Raw genomic sequence first — 21,595 nt, forward strand, 5'->3', positions numbered from 1 at the left:
ATAGAATGGACCAAATTAGATCAATGGGTCAAATTCATATTGAAAGTAAAAGAGCACAATTCTATTGCTTTCAATGAAATTCAATGAAATTCAGGATTATAGCAAAGCACCATAATATAGGAATCTTATGTGATATACCATATCTGGCAACTACAGAACTGACAGAATAAATGACAAAATCTGTCTGCACAAAGTATGCCTTCTTCAGTGAGCTGCTGCATTGATTATAAAAGCTGCTGGAACTTGTAACTTGTTCCATATAAGCAACATCATTGCGAGCAGCTGATGCATGAGTAATTTACTTGAATCAGGTCTCTTCATTGCTACACTTCAGCTAATAACGAAAATGCAAAAGTTGTTTGGCACAGCAGAAAGCTCCCTTAGCTGGAGAAAAGCTGTTGGGTCCCACTATTCACAGTATTTGATCTTAAAACACTAGAGGGCTGCACACCTTGAAATGTCTGTACAGTTCCATCCTGTTATGCAAGCTGGCTTTCACAGTCTCTGCTGTCTAAAGAGATTTCAAATTTTGCTTTTCTGTAATTTCGCTCCCCTGCTCCTATTCTGCAACGGCAGAGGTAGCATTACTGGAACTCTCTCAGCTTCAGTTGTACCTACAATGGGACAGTAAACAGTCTTTTTTCTAGAATTTTCTTCCATTTAAAATAAGCATATTGTGGTCCTCTATAACACTATCCTCACTCACACTGACTTTATTTATTTCAGGCTCAATTCTGAAGTCACGTAAGTGAAAAAAAAAGGACTCGTATGATAAGGATAAACGATATCTGCACAGAGGAACTTCAATTTTTGTTTTGTATATGAGACTGATTGAACTAAGTGAAGTTTCCTGTTGTAGCAACACATTATTTGTTGTGATAAACTGTCCTTTGTCTCACCTTTGCTGGAGCAGAAGTGAGAATGAAATGACAGTAAGGGACTGCAAATATGCCCCCCTCTTTTTTTCTCCCTCCTCAATAAAGGGAAGAAATAGTCAGGCCAAGGGAAGTTGCACATTTCAAATTTGCTTTGGATCAGCTTTCAGGATTTATCATACATTTTGTAGCCTTTTCTGTGCTTTTTGGCTCTTAGTCATAAGAATGAATGAGCATTTTGAGGGAAGAAGGCCATGTGGCTTGTAAATAAAATACACATGCAGCTCCCTAGTTGCAGGGACGCGTTTGAAAATATCACCCAGGTGGACTCAAAATGTTCTAAAACCAAAAGGCAAACAAAATAAATATGAATTTGGTTATTTTTATACACTGGATGCTCTCTGAGAAGTCTGGAGTGCTTGAGGTTGTCACTGTTTGTTTTTCTTGCCAGCAGACTACTGAATTGTGATCTCTGCTTTGCCCGAGGAAGGTAAAGACAAATTAAAGTCTCTGAGTATGTCTGCACTGGGTCACCTTGAAAGGGGCAGCCCTTAAAGAAACTACTTCTCTCTGGGAGATGGTTTCTGAGAAAGAAAAAAATATATATGGCTTAAGACTCAGGAAGACAAAACAAAAATATATTTGAGAAGATAAGCATATAAAGCAGGTATTTTCTGCGTAAAGCAATATGTACAATCAGATAAATACGAGGAGAAGGCGTGCAGTTACACAGCTATTGACTTGGGGGAAGAAAGGCTCCAGCATTTTACTTTATTTGTACCAAAGTGAAGGAAGTTAGTTATGCACACTCACTAAAACCAGCCCAAGAGCACAGTTTAGAGAGGAGATAAGTGGAGAAAAATACAGCTTTACAGCACTGAAACATTCAGTAATCCCTGAAGGAGAGGTGCAAATGAATGCAACAAAACCAAACTTCCCTATAAAGCCAAGGGACTGGCCAACTACTTTTAGTTCTGGTGTTATTTAAATGATATGCATTCAGGATATAATTTCAAAATTTAATTTTAATATTCAAAATTATTAAAAACAATTGAAGAAGCTCATAATCAAAACAAACATCTACCAAAATTTAAAAATTCTGTTGATCTGAAAAGATTTATTTTTCATTTTTCTTATCAGATATTTTAAATTGGTATTCAAAAATAAAGGATGCATTTAGTGCAAGTTCTATGTATTTTAGTTCCATGGGAGTTCACAAATTACAAAGTAACTCTGAGAAAATTCTGTCTCTGTCTCTCAATTTTACTGTCAGCCAGCACTCATCTGCCCCTGATAAAAAGGAAGTGAAATGACTTTAAGGATTTAACTTCTGAAATGCAACTTAAACTATGTACGATCACTAAGGCTCCCAAACCTTGCAGGCACATACAGTTAAATAATAAAAAAAGCAACTGTCAGTCTTCTTCATTTAAAGAGCAAGAGTTGTTCATCTGGTTACTTTGACCAATAATTCATAAACAATGAGTGTAATAAGCCTAGTTTCTTTCCCACAGCACATACATCTATCCTCTAGTGACTTACCTGATGTGGAGATGAGATCTTGAGAAGCAAAGTTACTATGCTCTTATGAACTAAAAACCTCTCCTCAGTGGTTAAAAATATGTCACAAAATAAGAATAATTAACCTTAAATCCATCCACTATGTTTCTGACAGACAGCACTGAGCTAATTTTATCTTCTGAGTTTAGACAAGGCAGATTAATTTTGATGACAGATATTTATATTTTAGGAGCCATAATTTGATCTCCCTTGCCTTTCAGTTGTGGACCACAATAAACTCACCTGTTCCAAAGCTCATCTTTCAAACAAGGATATTTAATGCAGTACTAAATATCCAGATTTGGAAAAGAACTACATTATGCTCATTGTTTTTTCACAGCAGACCTCTAATTTATTCTCATTCTCTTTCCTCCTTTGTCTCAGCAGAAGAACGGTGGACAACCCACAGATGAGAGTTTACAGTGGAAGAATTGCAATACTGAATATTCATAACCTAATCCTCCACCTTTTCATTCACAGATACCCACAGAAGGAGTGAGCGGAGCAATTATATGTCCCTAAAAATACCTGAACCTTTTTTAACATCTGTCCTCATTTTTGTCATCATTTTTATAAATGTAGACCACACGGGGCCTCCAGACAATCCCTCTTTCCTTTGCCAGCATGTATTCATCCTCAAACCATTTCTGCCCTGCACACAAAGACATACACATAAAGTCCCATGAAGAGGAAGATGTACTGCTTCAAAGAAAAGATGGAAGAGAGCTTTCACTCTTCCTTCACTCTAGTCACACAGAGGCTTGGCTGCTCATAGTAAAATCTTAGGACAAACCTGAAAACAGAGTCATTCAAGTATTTTTAAGGAGATAAAATGCTAGGATCACTGCTTCTGTGGGAATTCTGTGAACGGAAAAGGTGTAGACTCCTGTGAAAGGAATCCAAAACTATTCAAACACAACTCTGAAAAATGTTGTCATCCATTTAGTAATTTCCACTTAAGACAATGCAAGTAATCAGCCCCTCGGATTCTCATCTTTATTAGAAGAACAAAGACCTTAAACAAAATGTACTGGATAAAGAACCTATTGGACCAATAACTATTGCACTGCCTGAAAGAATGGCTTAGTAACAGTACTCAAGGTACCTTCAGAACAAGGAGTCATAACAATTTCATTATGAATTCTGCTAATCTACTTACATTCTGACAGAATTAAGGAGTCTGGGGTTTTAACATTAATTTTTAAAAAACTGATTTTCCAAAACTGGATGAAAGCAATAAACAACACAAATGGTAAATCACAGAGAGATTCATTTTCTGATGTATAACGTAATGGGAAAACTGACAACTAACAGCTGACCTGTTTCCTCACTTTCTGTACTGCGATCGTTGAGGTGAAACTCTCAGACATATTCCTCTAATTTTTCAAAAGCAAGAAAATTAATAAAATACCCTTTCAGTGATCCTGATATTTAAATAAATGACATTTATAATAGGAATGCACTTTTGCCTCCACTTTAGAACACTTTTTTCTCCCTTCTGAACAGTAGTTGCCTATGACAAGGAATGACAATTTCCATTTCTATCTCTGATTCCTGTAGCCAGGTCATACTGTCACATGCAGAGGGAGAGGGAGAGGGAGAGATAGAGGGCAGCTCATTCTGGCACCAAGGCCTTATCTGCACTAGCCAGCGAGCGACGGACTGGCACCCGAGACCATGCATCCAGGGCCACCTTGCCCGCATGCAAGCATCCTGTAACAAAGCGACTCCATTAATAGCCCAGTCTTTTGTTTCTGCACTCAGCTGTATTCAATGAGGACAGAGTCCATGATTCTTTGTGCTAAGATGTTCCAGCATTTGCTTCTAGTCAATTACGAGCAAATTTGGCTGATCCTCAGGGAGAATGTAGGAAGGCACCGGAGGACCATCAGCATTTGGGTGGCTTTGCCTATGCTCTTTCCAGTGCGTGGGCTAGTTCTGACCTAGGAGAAGGCAACCCTCAACAGACTCCATCTCTCACCTTCAGTCTAGACCTACCAATCTAAAAGTGCTTATCTAAAGAGAAATGCCAGGCAGACAAGACTAACTTTGAAATTAATTGTGCGATGTATGCATATTTGTGAACTTATTATGCAACTCTCTTTACCATTTCAATGGGCTATTGATACTATCTTAGATGAAGCTTAATAAATGAATACAGTCTTTGGACTAGTTTGCAGTTTGAGGCTGCTGACAACTATATTAAAAAATCCTTACAACAAACCATACAATTCCTCAGCATTATGATCCTATACATCTAGGAACAGCTATTGTGAGTGGCAGTGGCTGTCTAAGAATATCTGCATGTTTATTGTTTCCCCCCTGAGGCAACAAGCATTGTCTGAAAGGAAAGCTCTGTGTCTTGGCTATCCCTTGAGAACTATAATTACAGCTATAGAGGAATATACCATACTGACTCTCAAGTAATTGAAAAAGACTGACAGGCAAATGCTTTCTATGTCCATTGCTCAGGGATCAGATCATCTGAAAGTTAAAATGCACAGGCAATGGGCCAATTTAGCCTCAGAGTTAGAGGATTGAATATACCAACATCAATAAAATTATAGCTTTTCATATTGTTCCTGATTTTGGCCCAGTGCCTTCAAACAGAACCAAAATAAGTACTGAAAAAAACAAGCACTGCATTTCCAACATTGTTAATTCTAAATAATAACCACTGCTTTTGGCATACAGCTGAGTGCTTTTCCTAAACAGACCATATCTCCTGTTCATAGCTCCAACAGAGAAACCAAAGTCCATAGACTTGACAGAGAATCCATGGTGAGGACATGACTGACTGAAATACACAGGCAAAGATAAATAGAAGAATTAAAGAAGATAAATCATACGTGAAATTTTACAGCAAGTTCATAATAAAACTCCTTGTGATTGTTAGGGAAATATCTCAAGCTGCAAAGATCCACTACCAAAAACAGAGATTTAAGGGAAATGTCAAAGTACAAAATACGTATGTGAAGAAAATAATATGGACTACAAGATTATTTCACATTAGGTTGTCATCACAATGTAAAAGAATTGGGAGCATTTACATTCATGGTTCTCAGAAATTCTTTCTGTAGGCAACTAGGATAAATTAGTGGTCACCTCTAAAGCCAAAGCAGCCTTATATTGGATGGATTAGGATTTTAGCCTTGGTTCAAGTTAAATTATTTTTATGCTCTAAGTGAACTCCATGAGAGACAAAAGATTTTTGACAAATCCAGTTTCATCTTCTGAGTCAACCTTCTCCAAGACAAATGCAAATAGAGTCAAATGTTATATCATCCCACTTTTCCCATTTTTGTATTTTAAAAGACAAATCACGAATTGTTGGTTTGTCATTTGTTTGTTCACATAGATAATGGAGTTGATAAAGGATTTTACTAATTATCAGTTAAGGTAGTAATAGTTTAAGATTTTTAATCAAGATAGAACATTTTAGGTATTTTAATAGATAGAAATGGATTGTCATCCTTAATAAGAACAGTGCCTAGTATTTTGTAATGCAAATTAATCTTATGTATGGGTAGCATCAGGAATCTCATCATCAACCTTGTGAATGACTGTAACATAAACCCAACAGATTTCTTCAACATGCCAGCAAGAAAATTCCCCAGCACAGTATACAGATATTAATCTTATCTGAGTGTGAACCATAGGGCTGCATTTTCTAATCAGAAGTAAATGACATCATACTTGGGATGATCTCTTCTGTGATTTATCAGTAACTGAACATGCAGCAACAAAACTGAAAATATGCATGGATATAGCATAACCGTATTAGTAGCTGATTTACGTGCTTTGAAAAACATCAAAATTGAGGATGAAATGTAAATCAATGTAAAATTGAAATGTAAAAATGGTCTCAACGTAAAATTCTTCAAGATTTCAAAGGACTTAGTATTTCACTTTTATTAGGATTTCCAGAATAATGCAGAGACATGGGTCCCCTTCCATCTCTACTGTTCTAGTTTTGAAGTTCTTCATAGGAGGTCTTCTTCCATTTTGAAACAAGTAATAAAACAAGAGTAGCTAGAAGTAATGTCAGTAAAGGTGATATCAGCCATAACACAGCCATAACAGATTTTTAGAGCTGTTTAACACATCATCTGATATTGCCAAAATAGAGCAAAAAAAGACTATCTACCTTGCTTTGAGATGCTCCATTAGCTTTTGCTCTGCTAAGAAAGTGTTAGTCAATTCTTCTAAAAGAGAAGACAACTCTAAAAAATTAAACCTGTGAGCACAAGAGCTAAATAATGAGCCAGATCCACATGAGAAACAGCTATTTGAGCTTAACCAGGCTAGAATAAATCAAGAAAACTAATCAAAGCATCTTGAAGGACTTGACTGAGAACCAGGATTAAGAATAAAAGGCTGGCAAAGGACATCAGCAGATATGAGTGATAAGAATTCAGAAAGAGGACCACACAGGAAACTCATTTGCTTAGTTGGAACCCCTAAACCCTCCTAATCAATTTTTTCTGTACCACAAGGTGTCCAAACTCTTTTACCTCCCATACTCTAGTGTATTTTCTCTCTTCCCTGACTTAACTCAATGTTTAGGTTACTCACAATGTCTGACTGATTAATAGCCATACTTTTCAGACAGGCGCAGAGAAGAAATTATTTTTTAAAAGGCAGCCTATTCTATCCTTCTTTGTTAAATCTCTGACCATTAAGGTCTGTTCTGTTAAAAATTGTTTAGCATCATGCTTGTGTATGACAATAAACATAGGGCTACATTTTGTAAACAACTAGAAATTCTTAATTTGTAATTTTGTTAAAGATTTAGTATTATTTACTGGGTTTCAGTGCTTTCAGCATTTATGGTACTAATCACAGCTGCATTATATTTTGACAATGATAAACTGCAAACTATATTCTGATACATTTATAATGCTCTGTAAGCATACAATAGACTGAAGACTGGCAGAACAGAATATAATAGAACTGAAAAGACAAAATACTTGAGCATCATTTTATCATGCTAGCAAACCTTCACTACTCTCATGAAGACCAAAGGTTTTATAATGAAAACTTGAATGGCTTAATGACAGCACTTCTCAACTCCTTGTCCCTTCATATGATGTTCTAAAAGCAGACTGACCAACCAGCTCTTCGGAGAAAAATCCTTTTGAGGACTGGTCCTTTTGAGAAAAAAATGTTTCATACTGTTCCAAAATGAGTCAGACCCAATTTTAGTAAAACTGTTTCTGGTATTCTATTCGTTGGTGACCTTATTTCAGATGAACACCTGCTCTTCCCTTCCATATTCAGTCTCTTCAAGAGATACCTGAAAAAGCTGTGATGTCAGCCTCTCATACAGGCTTTTCTCTTCCTGATTGCTCTTTCTATCCTACTCTTAATACTTAGTAATTTAAGGTACTTCATGGGTAGAAGTGTTGGGGGGGTTGGAAATCTCACACATATGACCAATATTTCCCAGGACACAATGTTTTTATATCTTCTTATTACCACAGAATGGTCTCAATAGCATCAATCTACTGGAAATAGACCTCTTAATTAAAGAGGAATGATAAGGTTCAAATTCAAGCAAGGGCTAGCTTCAGATTCAGAATTGTCTATTTCACAACCTTTTTAGAAACACTGGCTACTCCAGTCTTGCAATATTTTTCATTCATATGAAGTCTCTAATTTTAGCTTTCATTTTCACCCTGTTTGTTTCTTCTACCATAAGAGGAATTAGCATGTTAGTTAGCAGAGCTATTTGCACAAGTATAATTTCCACTGCACATAAAGTGTTATACGACTAATTTTCATGTTAGCATAAGGCAAACATTTATTTTCCTTGAGTTTGAAAAAGTCTTCTAGTAGATAAATTCAGATGGATACCTAACATAGCCCTCACACTTCATATTGTTGCAAGAGGCCAGCACCATAAAGCAAGCTCTGAAGCTTCAAAAATTCACCAGTTAGCAGCCCTGTTTCACAGAATCATAGAATGTTTGAGGTTGGAAGGGACCTCTGGAGGTCATCTGATTCAACTCCTGTGCTGAAGCAGGTCCACCTAGAGCCAGTTGCCCAGCACCATGTCCAGATGGCTTCTGAATATCTCTAAGGACGGAGACTTCCAACCTCCCTGGGTAACCTGTGCCAGTGCTTGGTCACCCTCACAGTGAAACAGTGTACCCCCCTTGTTCAGGAGGAACCTCCTGTGTTTCACTTTGTGCCAATTGCCTCTTGTTCTGACACTGGGCACCACTGAAATGAGCCTGGCTCCCTCTTCTTTGCACCCTTCCTTCAGGCATTTATACAGAATCACAGAATCACAGAATCGTATAGGTTGGAAAATAGGTTTAAGATCATCGAGTCCAACCGTAAACCTAACACTACCAAGACCACCACTATACCATGTCCCTAAGCACCTCATCCAAATGTCCTTTAAATACCTCCAGGGATGGCGACTCAACCAGTTCCCTGGGCAGCCTGTTCCAATGCTTGATAACCCTCTCAGTGAAGAAAAATTTCCTAATATCCAGTCTAAACCTCCCCTGGTGCAACTTGAGGCCATTTCCTCTCATCCTATCACTTGTTACCTGGGAGAAGAGACTGACCCCCACCGCTCTACAACCTCCTTTCAGGTAGTTGTAGACAGCAATAAGGTCTCCCCTCAGCCTCCTTTTCTCCAGGCTAAACAATCCCAGCTCCCTCAGCCGCTCCTCATAAGACTTCTGCTCCAGACCCTTCACCAGCTTCGTTGCCCTTCTCTGGACACACTCCAGCACCTCAATGTCCTTCTTGTAGTGGGGGGCCCAAAACTGAACACAGTATTCGAGGTGCGGCCTCACTAGTGCCGAGTACAGGGGCACGATCACTTCCCTAGTCCTGCTGGCCACACTGTCTCTGATACAAGTCAGGATGCCGTTGGCTTTTTTGGCCACCTGGGCACACTGCTGGCTCACATTCAGCCGGCTGTCAACCAACACCCCCAGGTCCTTTTCTGCCTGGCAGCTTTCCAGCCACTCTTCCCCAAGCCAGTAGCATTGCATGGGGTTGCTGTGGCCCAAGTGCAGGACCTTGCACTTAGCCTTGTTGAACCTCATTAATTTCTGTGATACACATTAGTATGTATAGATCATACACATATTAGTAGTATAGATCATACACATTAGTATGATCCCCTCTGAGACTTCTTTTCTTCAGGATGAACAGTTCCAGCTCTCCTTTCCTCATAGGAGAGATGCTCAAATTCCTTCATAATCTTAGTGAACCTTCACTGGACTCTATGTCCATCCCTCTCTTGTACTGGTGAGCCCAGGACTGGATACAGTACTTCAGGTGTGGCCTTAACAGTGCTTGGATAACTTCTAATGCAACAGAATCCATCCCCAAGACTAAGGCTCCTAAATGGTATGGCAGACCAATAAAACAATAAGTTAAGTATCCAACCACTGTAATGTCAATGTATTCCCACTTACTTAGGCTAGGAATCAGATTTACTGAACTTCAGATTTACAGCACTTCTGCTGTATAAATTTATTTCAGTCATGCATCATGTTATACTCGCAGCACCATAACACTACAGTATTGCAACCATGTTATTTTGTCATTTGGGCATTCTCAATATCAACCATCAAACCACAACTGTGACAGTGGCGTAATGGTGGTACACGAGGAAATACGCATCATCATCATCTGATGGATGATGATCATCTGAAGGATAATGGTGATATGTGTTTGATGATACATATTTTTCTTGCATTTTTTGACTTTTTCTTTGTAGTGTAATTTTTCTATCAGTAAGAGTAAGCAAACTCTTCAATGAAAGCCATTGGTTTTAGCTAAAGTACACTTACACGAAAAAATTCCTCACAACATATTGTTTTGGACAGCTTGGAAGCAGCTCACACAAGTTATGAGTGGAGTCCTAAAAATAATCTTCCTTCTATTTCACTGTGAAATTTCTACTAAGTTACAAATTTATTATTAAACATTTAGCAGTCTTTATTTTCCCATTTCTAAGGCTATATTTAACTATATTTTTTTTTGTGTTATTTTTGAGTAGGTTTCCTCTCCATGCCCATTATAATGCAAACATTTATCTTAATCCCTCTTCCTCTTTCCCCCCATTAATATAAATATCTTAGCATAAAGATATATGTATATATAATATATATGTGTGTGTGTGTTTTCTAGAACATTGTATTTTGCAACCAATAGCTTAATTGATGTCAGTGCAGCCATCAACTAAGAATCTGGTCCCCTTTCCCCAGACATGCTTTTGTTCATTCAGCAATGCTTTTGAACATGCTAGGATTGAATTCCCTGAAAACAGCCAAATTTAGAACAGGCACAACATAGGAGCAACGAGCAAGCTTTCTCGTTTGTCCTTGCTTGCTCTCTCCTTCACAATATCCTTGACCCAAAATAACCATTCCTAGGCATGAGATTGTGAAATAGTCTCAATGCTCATTCAGCTTTGCTTTTATTGTTGTCTGTAAGCTAATTAATGCACATAAATTTTTACCTATACAGCAGAAATTGAATCGATCCAATATTAAATTGATAATACATGTATAGCAGAGACAGCTAAACAGAAATTTGTTTTAAAAATCTTTTCAAAACAGTTTTCTTTACTAATTTATTCTGATAGATTTGGTTACACACTCTATTCATACTCAGTCATATTCACATTGAAATTCTAATGTGAATTAAGATTCTATGGGTTGTCTTCCAGCCATCTGTAAAAACTTAGAGAAGACAACCACAGATAGACTGAAGTAGTTGGTTTCCATGCCACACCTTAAAAGATTTTTCTGTATATTATCCATCAGCATGGGGACGATGGGGAGCATGGGGAGCAACTATTAAAGGCTTTTCTTTTTTTTTTTTTTTTGGTGGTGGTGGTGGTGATGATGGGGAGATCATTAAAAGAGAGGAAAAAGCAGCCATATACAAGCCAGAGATACACAGCCTACAGGAAATAACAAATCATCACTTTTTCAAACTACTTAAAGGTGTTTGCTAATATGGTAGCAATCTGCTGTGAAGTCAAGCTGTAAATAGATTCTTTTGTGTTAGATTTGCATGCACGAGATGTTAATCAGTTCAGAGGCTCAGACATTCATGTTCCTCAGAATTATAACAAAAAAGCTGTCTGACATCTCTATAAATGGAAATACTCTGAAAGAATTGTAGAGAGCACTTTGTCTCATTTTTATGTACGGAACATTACCTATCACATGTAAAAGATCAAAAATAAAAAGGAAAGCTTAAGTAGTTGGCTAATTATACACTAGTGCACAAACTATGCGGACATTGTTTTCTTACATTCCACCTACACATAGCTAACATTCAGCAGCTCAGGAGATGTGATCTACCTCTATGCATTTGGATTACCAAGCAGAGCACTTTATGTCACAATGTTCCTGTTCAGCATTCATCAGGTATGTGAATACTTCAGTGGACTCATAGTTATTGTAAAAAAGGGGAAGAGAATAAATATTTCAAAGCTGGTTTCCTTGACCACCCTTCATTTCTAGGAAAAGCCACTTCTTATGCCACTTATCATCGGATTATAAGCAAATCTTCTAGTGAGAACAGTTCCTATATCCCAGATGCCAAATTATAGACTCAGATACATGGCATGCATCAATGAGTAGCTTAAACAATCAACTTCTATGCTGCTATTTTTAATACATGCAGATATTAAACAGGCAACTGAACTTAAGTTCAGCTCTGACCCTCTCAATGTGTTGAATTCCTAGTCTTGTTTTGTATATGAACAAATCAAAGACCTTGTGTATGGCTATTAAGGGATAACTGATTCTTTCATTGAGGTCTGTGCTTACCACGTACATGCAAACACTTTTTTAGCACACCCTTTAGTGTATCTGTCATTCTTATTCACAGTTTTTATTTCAGAAGAAGTCCATCCACTCTTACTTCAGAAGAAGGGAGCAAGAATCAGCTTGCTTATGAAGTCATGGTGATTGCTATGGTTTTTACTTACAGTTTTTTGCATATTGGATGGGTGAATTTGGTAAGCTACCCAGAGAAAAATCCCTGTTTTAAAGAAATTAATACCTAAGGAAAATAGTAGCATAAAATGATCCAGAAGGGATATATAAAAGAAGTGCCTTGGAATGTGCTACCTCTTCAAGAATCATGAAGAAGTGAGAAAAGACTGAGGAGTTATCTCTTGCCAGGTCAAAGGGATGTGCAGCAAGAAGTCAGGACAAAGGGTTTCTTTAACTCCAAAAATACATGCTGGGGGGGAAAAAAAAGTTACTCTAAATAGTGTTCATTTTCATAGTATAGCTTTGCTGAATGTTTTCTATCTCTGCAAATCCTAATGCAAATCACCTTACCAACTGTCTCTTCATAGCATTGTCTCTGTCTTCTGTAGGTGGCAGACTACAGGGACCACCCAGGTCTGCAAATCATCCCAAAAACCTGAGTGCAGCTGGAGGATAAATCAGCTCACACGTAAAGCCCAGATGATCTACAATTCTTCATCCACATTTCCACAGGATTACATTGGTATGGGATCCCTTTTGTGTTCCCATGTAATTCCTCAGTGGCACTTCAGATTGTGCAAATAAAAAAATATCTACCATAAACGCGGGTACTTTATTTTTTCCTATAACTGAATCTAGGGCAGGCAGACATTCCTTCCTCTCTGGAGCTATGGACTTGGATATTTAATAGCAGGTCACCCTGGTGCTGCAGGTCACTTCATGCTAGCCCCTCACTCAGCTGCCACAGGGAAATGACAATATCATTGTATGACCAAATTTATGATGGAATTCAAAAAGACCCTAACAAGGCGAAAAAGTCCTACACACTCCATGACACTGGAAGTATTACCTTTATTTTGCCAGTAGTAAAGGAAGTGAAGAAGGAAAAAGCTGACATATCCCCTAAGGCACTCACTCAGGTGAATTCTCACCTGGCTACCCCCTCACCTGTGTTAAATCCATGTTACATCTTAAGACAGGTCTGTTTTGATGCTGATGATGTAAACAATGATGGAATCAAGACACAGACTTCAAGGTTTCCTAGCGTAGGCATCCTTTAAGAGTCAGACTGCAGCAGGATGTGTTGGGTGTCAGTTTGGAGGGGGTAGACAGGTATGTGCCTCAGTCCTTGTTCAGTGACCTTGCTGTGAGAACACCACTGTTCTGCCATACCAGAAGATTAAGCATTCGAGGCAGGATAAAACTATCTTATCCTTAAACAAATGTCCCTTTCAAAAGCTTAATACAAAGCAGGTCTAGAAAGTCTGCAGCTATAATGATTTCATGTTTTGCTGATCCCAGCCTTTTCTACTGAAAGACTTTTTAGTGGTCCCTAGTGGAAAGTTGAGATCAGCATTTAAATGCAAGTCTATCTTTTTAACATAAGTCCTCAGCAGCCCAGTAGCTCTCAGTGATTCTGAGAATTTATAAATAGTTATGCATGGATACAGATATATATATATGAAATGCATATCACACTTCTTTATGGCTCATGATTGTACATTCAGACTATTTTTTTGCAAAGGAATTGTAATTTCTGTTGGTTTTTTTCTCCTTTTCTCTATTAATGAAGATGCAAAACCACTGCCTAAAAAGATAATTTTTCTTGTTTGAAACACCTCTTTTCACAGATAGTTAGGGACCAATTACAGACATTTCCCATCTCCTTCTAATTTCTATACCTAACATACATGCCTTCCTCTTCTGTGTAACAGGGATGCTACATGTGTCGTGGGGAATACGAGGCAAACACACTATGTTCTTTCTAGCTCTGTATAAGTAAACCTTACCACATATTTTAACGTGATAGATAATTTTTACTGTAAACTAGAACCCTCATGAAAGAAAAGCAGAAAACTGAAACATAACATATAAATTTAGCTTGTGCAACTTGTACCTCCTATAGCCACTATTTTCTTCCTCTTTTCCCTTCTGCAGAAACTCCAGACAGCAAAACTCTTCTAGGCAAAAGGCTAACAAAATCCTCTTCCTTGTGCTGTGCATCCTGCTGGTTACATCATTTAATACTGAAGAAATTTTCTTTTTCATTGGGAGGCCTTCTGGAAAAGCTGATCAGTGCAAAAGGTTTCATGTTCTAAGGTTAAAAGGGCCACTAGCCTGCTCATTCAGCTCCTTCCCTTACTTTGTCATCTAGAGAAACCTGGCTAAATCAATCTCAGCCTCCCTAAACACAGTATACCAGACAGGCAGGCTCACTTGGTGCTTCTGTATCTGCACATCACAATTTTACTTCCCACTGTGCCAGTGAAGAAATGCATGACCTTGTCAAACCTCATCAAGTAGCGAATGTGAAGATCAGGTTCCCCAGCCAGGGGTCCTACACCCTTAGAGTCCTGACTTTGAAGGGGCTCCTCCATGCCTCCATTAGGAACAGCATATACTGCAGTTTCAATGCATGGAAATTTTTCTTGTCCTTTTTCTAGCCCATGCTTCACTTGATCCACTAAGAATCTCTGTGCATTTCCCTGGCTCTTCAGTTAGTATATGCCTCCTTTCTCATCTGCTGCCTGCTGTATCTGCTGAATTTCTGGAAGATTCAGTTCAGAGTTGACCGTCAAGAGCTCCCTGAGCCGATTAGTTCTTCCATGTTCTTTACCTGTGGCTGAACACATGTCATTTAACCTCTCAGCTTTGATTTTTGTCACTTGTAAAGTGGGGAAAATAATCTTTAGTACCTGCCATGAAGGAAGTCAATATTTATCATTGATAACCAGAATGTATGATCCAAGATATCGCACTTGGGCCTTCATCTTGCCTCCATCAAAATCAATGCAAATTTCTCATTGACTCAAGGAGAGCAGCATGCAGCCTTTCCTTCTTTATGAACCTAGAAGTTCTGTGATAACTGAGATATTAAAGCGTTGGTAGTCACTGGCTTTTAAATAGACTTTCAGTAACAGTTATGACTCATCGTCACTACTGTCTCCGAAAAAAACAGGAGAATTAATTCAATTTTGGTTTTATCAGAGGTAAACATTTTTTTTTTAAAAAGCACTCTAGGAGTTGTACCTTATTGCATGCGTAAAAGCTGATCCTGTTCACACAGCAATCACTGACAGTGTGAACTGGCTTCAATGCAATAAGGATAAGACTTTTATTAAATCTTGTGTTATCCCACAAATTAAATGATTGGAAGGATTTCAATCTAGCGTAATACCAGTCTGCCCAAATCTGGAATCACAGTTGGGTTTTTTTTTCCAAATCAGTGGATATTATTACTTATCATTGCTCACCGTAAGCTACTATTTTTTTTTTTTTTTTACAGACAGCAACAGCAACAACAAAACCAGCTTTTTCACCCCAGCAGTTTCTAGTCTGGAAACACAACAGGGACAGAACCAGAAGGCAGCAATGTACAATAGCAGTGGGGAAAACACTAGTTAGTTGCACAGGTTCCTATTTTGACTTCATTTTGAAGGTTCCGTAAGTATTTTTCTGAGGGACTTTGTGCTAGTTCGGAAAAGTATCTCACTTCAGGAAGAGTTCAGTCAGAGAAGAAGAAAGGCCTGTAGAGGTCAATACTGGAGGTATTTCTAGGAACTACACATTAGGATTGAGTTAGGTGACTAACTGTACAGCCAGAGTATCACGTCACCTCTACAGAAGCAGTCAGACTCTCTGTCTTTTCAACCAGGATATGAATGTAAAATGTTTGCTGGATAAAATCAAGCGTGCTTATGTAAATATGATCTTAGATAAACCTAAGAGCCACACCATGTCACAGAATTTATAAAGCCTGCCTCATTTGACTTTACCACATTCAGAAGAAAAGTGAGCATGCCAAATACACAAAAGGAATAAACACACTCTGCTTCCTTTGGGCTGAGAGTATCATCCCTCAGCTAGCTTCAAAGATGAAGTCCTGAGTGTTTTGGGGGGGCTCCAAGCAGACGCAGAGGCCAGCCCCAGCTGAATTCTCTGCTCCAGTACCAAAACGGAATAATGAATTCCAGGCCTGGTTCTCTCTGAGGTGATAAAATTAACAATATACTTCTCATGGCTATGTATCCTCAGTATCTGAAGCCATGCTGTGCCATTCAAGCTGCTTTATTGATAAAAAAGCAAAACTGAAGGAATGTCTTTTTCACAAACATACGTATTTTTGCTTTTATTTTACAGTGACAACATAAGGGCAGTCAAATTCATAGACTCCATGGACAGGTAAAAGAAGTTTTCAAATCTCTGATTAAATCAAGCTTCTTTCAATATGAAAAGACCTGAGTATTTTCCTGAAAATATCTTCAGCTTCAAAATGATTGATGTCCCTGCTGAATGGCAAGACAGGAGAGCAATCTGCAAGCAGTTATGTCTGAAGGAAGAACAGAAGAAAGGCAGGAAGGAGGGAAGGAAGGAGGAAGATATATGGTGTGTTTCTATATCAAAATGCATGTGTGCTTATGCCCAAAAAATAACTTTTTTGATAAGGATTTTAATAGACATTAATATTTTAGAAGCAGCCATGAGTACATAGGAATATTCAGCAATATATGTTGCTAATACTGGTGTCTTTTATAACATAAGATAGGAAAACTGAGGAATAGGGGATACCTCTGAAAAAGAAATAGCACTCCACAAAAGAATACAATTAGATTAGAGAAAACATCTCAATGACTGAAATTGAATAATACTTTCCCTTTTCAAAACTAAAAAAGTATATACAGAAGATAGATAGCTATCTGATTGCTATTGACTATTTTTCACTCATTGAAGCTTTCCACCAAGTTAATGCACCCAGGTTGCATGCATGTACGCGGCTAAAGAAAAAAAGCTCTCTTTTTTAACAGTGACTATTGTAATTAGACCTGTCAATACATGCAGAATGTTCAGACAGTGCATATTAAGCATATTAGCTTTAATTGTTCAGGTATGACCACTTTTTCTCATAACAACTTTTCAAACACACGTGGTGTCCTAGAGTCAGTCATGCTTGTTTTACCCTGTAACCAAGCGTCCCTTTTGGGCCTGGTCCCCAGCTGAGTTAGCATCCACAGACTTTGAGTTCTGGATATCCATGATTAATCCCAGGGGTTCGTCATCCCCTGGGATTATAATCCCTGGGGTTTATCATCCTCTGGGTTTATAATCCCAAAATATCAACCACTATGGAAGTAGGAGACTGCTGAGATTCAGTGTAGTGGGCAGAAAACTATAATAATGTATGTAGGTCATTTCTCAGTATGTAGTGTGCCTTCTTACACTGTCATTGAATCATACAAAATGAAAGGTTCATCCAGCTTCATAAACTAAACAGGAGTAGGGCACATTCAGTATGTTTAGTGGCACAGTCCTTGTCAGTTTTAAGGCACTATTGCTGTCATAGACCACACCGTGGCATAGTCCAGGGGTTACCTTGGAATGGGGACAGTGCCCAAACTTCAGAACAGTGGTGACCTTGATTTCGGGAAAGACAGTCTAGCTGCATAGATGTGAGCTGTGACATACTGCTTGTCCTCAGAGCTAAAGAGTAGGCTTTAGCTCTTGTATTTACTTTCATTTTATGTATTTTTATTTTATTGCTCTCTACAACTACCTGAAAGGAGGAGTAGCAAGGTGGGGGTCGGTCTCTTCTCCCAAGTAACAAGCCATAGGACAAGAGGAAATGGCCTCAAGTTGTGCCAGGGGAGGTTTAGATTGGATAGTAGGAAGAATTTCTTCACCAAAAGGGTTATCAAGCATTGGAAGAGGCTGCCCAGGGAAGTGGTTGAGTCGCCATCCCTGGAGGTATTTAAAAGATGTGTAGATGTGGCACTTAAGGACATAGTTTAGTGGTGGACTTGGCAGTGTTAGGTTAACGGTTGGACTCGATGATTTTAATGTTTTTTTCCAACCTAAATGATTCTATGAGTCTATGATTGTATTTACTAGTCTTGAAACAGAGCAATTTTTTGCATCCTGCTCTAAAATTACACATGCACATAAATGTAGGCACATCTACTCAAGCCATTGCTTAAATCCTCACTGTATCAGTCGAGGTGATGCTGTCCCTTGTTCAAATCTATAAAATCCATGATATTATATTCTTTATGAAATCTTCCAAAACAGGGCCATTCTCCAAAAAGTAGCATTTTTTCACAGTCAAACAGAGAACTGCATATTGCCAAAGGAAGAATGAGGAAAGAAATGGCATTTACCGTATTTATTTTTGAGAGCAAGATGACTGACATTGTTCTACACCTAAGTGGAGGAAGAGGTTGAAGTGTAGCAATAAAACTCGTCAATAATACTGGCGAAGGAATATTTGTTGAAATTTGTTAAAGGAGTAACCACAATAAAATAGAAAAAAGCACCTTACAGATATACATGGACATAGAAGATAGTGGCAGAAGGGAAGGGAAGGGAAGGGAAGGGAAGGGAAGGGAAGGGAAGGGAAGGGAAGGGAAGGGAAGGGAAGGGAAGGGAAGGGAAGGGAAGGGAAGGGAAGGGAAGGGAAGGGAAGGGAAGGGAAGGGAAGGGAAGGGAAGGAGCAATCATCCAATTCAATTTTATTCTAGAAATATTCCAACATTGCCCCAATTCACAGGGGAAAGGAGAAAAAAATCCCCCCAAACCATTAGCATGTATTTTAATCAGAAAATCAACAAAGGACTGTCGTCTCAGTAAAGTTCATCTATGACTGCATCTCAGCGTCCTGACACATACCTTTCCAGATAGTTGCTCTCAAAAACCAGTGTCTCACGAAAGCTTTCCTAAGCATACCATCTCATAGCTGGAAACTCTGTGTTCTGTAACAACACCAAGTCCTTAAATAAGGCTTGTGCACACATTTACTAGGGCTCCCAATTTTTATGTCTACTTTATTATAAAACAGTGGAATTTAAAGCTGTAACATTTTTCCTCTATAGCTCTACAGTTCTTATGTGGAAATCATGTCCATGAAGACACATGTCCATGTGTACTTGTATTTACATTAAATTAATTAAAGAGACAGTATTATTGCTGACCATATTTTCTCTCTGCACCCATTATCCATCATGTTCAGAAGCACAGTAACATGGTAAACTGCAGAGAGCTGTCACTCAGATACATATAATTGTACCTCTTTTATGCACAGCAAGCACAAAAAATATTCTTTAAAACAAATGTAAAATAAAATATTTGCATAAAGGATAAAAAATGCCTAAATTGATCAGGTTTATTTGTACTGTGAGTGCATACCACACCATGTTCTAGGTATTTGTTCTGAGCATGCCTGCAACCTCTCATTTAAGCAGTCTTAGATATCTACTTTCCACAGGAATAATGCAGAATAAACCTTACATTTATACCTAAAATTTAACTTGAGCCTATTGGGGGGGGGGGAGAGAGGGGGGGATTAATTTCCATTATTCTTCCTTTCTTTTTCTTTACCTAACAACTTTCTAATATAAAATGTCTGAACAGTGCAATGAGCAGATCTCTAAGACTCTTGTGTCCCCAGGGAGTTGTTCAGCCACTAGGATATATAATGAAGCACCTTCGTGTTTGCTGTCCTAAATCCATGAATCTTGAATCCCTGGGTGCACAAGTGGCCCAGTTTCAACAGAATAAGAACATTTTAGAAGGGTTGCTTTTTTTTTTTTTTAGGTTAATCCTTTCCCTCTGTTTCTTGTTCAACATAAAGATTGGTATACCATAGGCATTTTACCCTTCTTCACTTTTTGGTCTTTGATTACTAGACAGGTGTCAGAAAGTAGCAACTGTTTGAGTGCTAAAGCACTGACTCACAAGATTGAAATTCAAGTCCTTGCTCTGAAACAGACTTCCACATGTTACCCTGAGCAAGCCATAGAAGCAGTGCGTGCCTCAGTTCTTAACTGTAAAACGGAAAACAGAAAAATCTTTAAAACCGTGCTACATAATATAGTATAGTACATGACATAGTACATTGCAGAATATGAAAGGCAATCATATCCTATGGCAACAGCAGCTATATTCACACTGTAAATATAAATTAAGGCTAGTTAATCCCAGAGAGAGGGACATATTTTTCACAGAAGTGTCACAGATACCAATCAGCTCTAATACCAATTGACTATAAGTCACTTGTGATCCTTCTATTGACATCAGTCTGCTTTAGGCTAAGCTCTTTCACAACCTTGTGATATTTGGGCTTCCAGTACTGAGGGTATTTCAATTAATTTTAAAAGATCACTGAGATTTTTTCAACAATAAATAATTCTACCCGCTTCTGTAAAACCCTTTGTTTCCAACCCTTTAATTTTTGGCATAAAATACCTGCCAATCTCCCTTCTCAGTACTGAATGAAATATGGTATGGAAAGTAAAATGGAATAGGAAAAAAGAAGATGGTGATGCCAGTGAGAGTTGCAAAAATGCAGCATTGATAAAAACTCCCAGGATAAAAAGCCAGTGTGAAAGATGCGAAAAAAAGGAAAAAGGACTGTTGCTACCTGGAGTGGAAGTTGGATGGTACTTGAGTAGCTGCTAATCAAATATTCACTGTTAAGCAAAAGAAGAAACTTACTGTAAAAAGAAAAATGAAGGCACAGGGGAGAGAGAAAGGGAGCATGTTTGAAACAGGAAAAAGAGCCAAAGGAGGAGAACACTGTACATGCTAAAGTCTCCAGGTTTTTGCCACATGACACATGGACGTGTGGTAAGTGAGATGTTCCTTTAATGCTCAGCTCCACCAGTTTTCACTGACTTCAACAAAACTTCACATCATACCATGTCTCAGCCTGTCATAAGATCCTTAGTTGCATCTCCCATTATTTTTTTCCTCTCTCAAATCAGCAAAGACATTCAAAGTTTTCTAGCTGCCTTGCCTCTTTGTCCATAGGTGCTTCCTTACAATCATGACAGTTATAATTCACTGTGAAGCTTCAAGTTTGTCTGTGTATTACAGAGTACAGTTTTGAACCCCACTAAGGGCTCTAATCTTTTCCAAACCAGCCCTGTTTCTCATAGGTAGAATAATACCTTGAGTTTCTTGAGCCAAGTTCTTCAGTGTAGCTGAGCGGCATTAGTCTTTAGGGCACAGATGGCATTATCATGTCAGGAAGCAACGGATGTTATAGAAAAATGCCACCATTCACTGTGTCACTAGCAAGTGCTTCTCTTTCTGAAAAGCCCAGTGAATTTAGGTGTATTACTCAAGTCCTTCCCGCACTGCTCCCCCTCCATGTTCATCACCAACCAGTCCTGAGAGGTTCCAGCG

General features: G+C 38.4%; 1 protein-coding gene across 2 annotated transcripts in view; it reads right to left on the reverse strand.

Annotated features, from left to right (window-relative positions):
* The window catches only part of PCDH9 (protocadherin 9), a 711,367-nt gene that overhangs the window by 625,034 nt on the left and 64,738 nt on the right, over positions 1-21,595 (reverse strand). The window lies entirely within an intron of this gene.

This window comes from Mycteria americana, chromosome 1 (genome assembly GCF_035582795.1).
Source record: "Mycteria americana isolate JAX WOST 10 ecotype Jacksonville Zoo and Gardens chromosome 1, USCA_MyAme_1.0, whole genome shotgun sequence".
In the NCBI taxonomy this organism is placed as follows: domain Eukaryota; kingdom Metazoa; phylum Chordata; class Aves; order Ciconiiformes; family Ciconiidae; genus Mycteria; species Mycteria americana.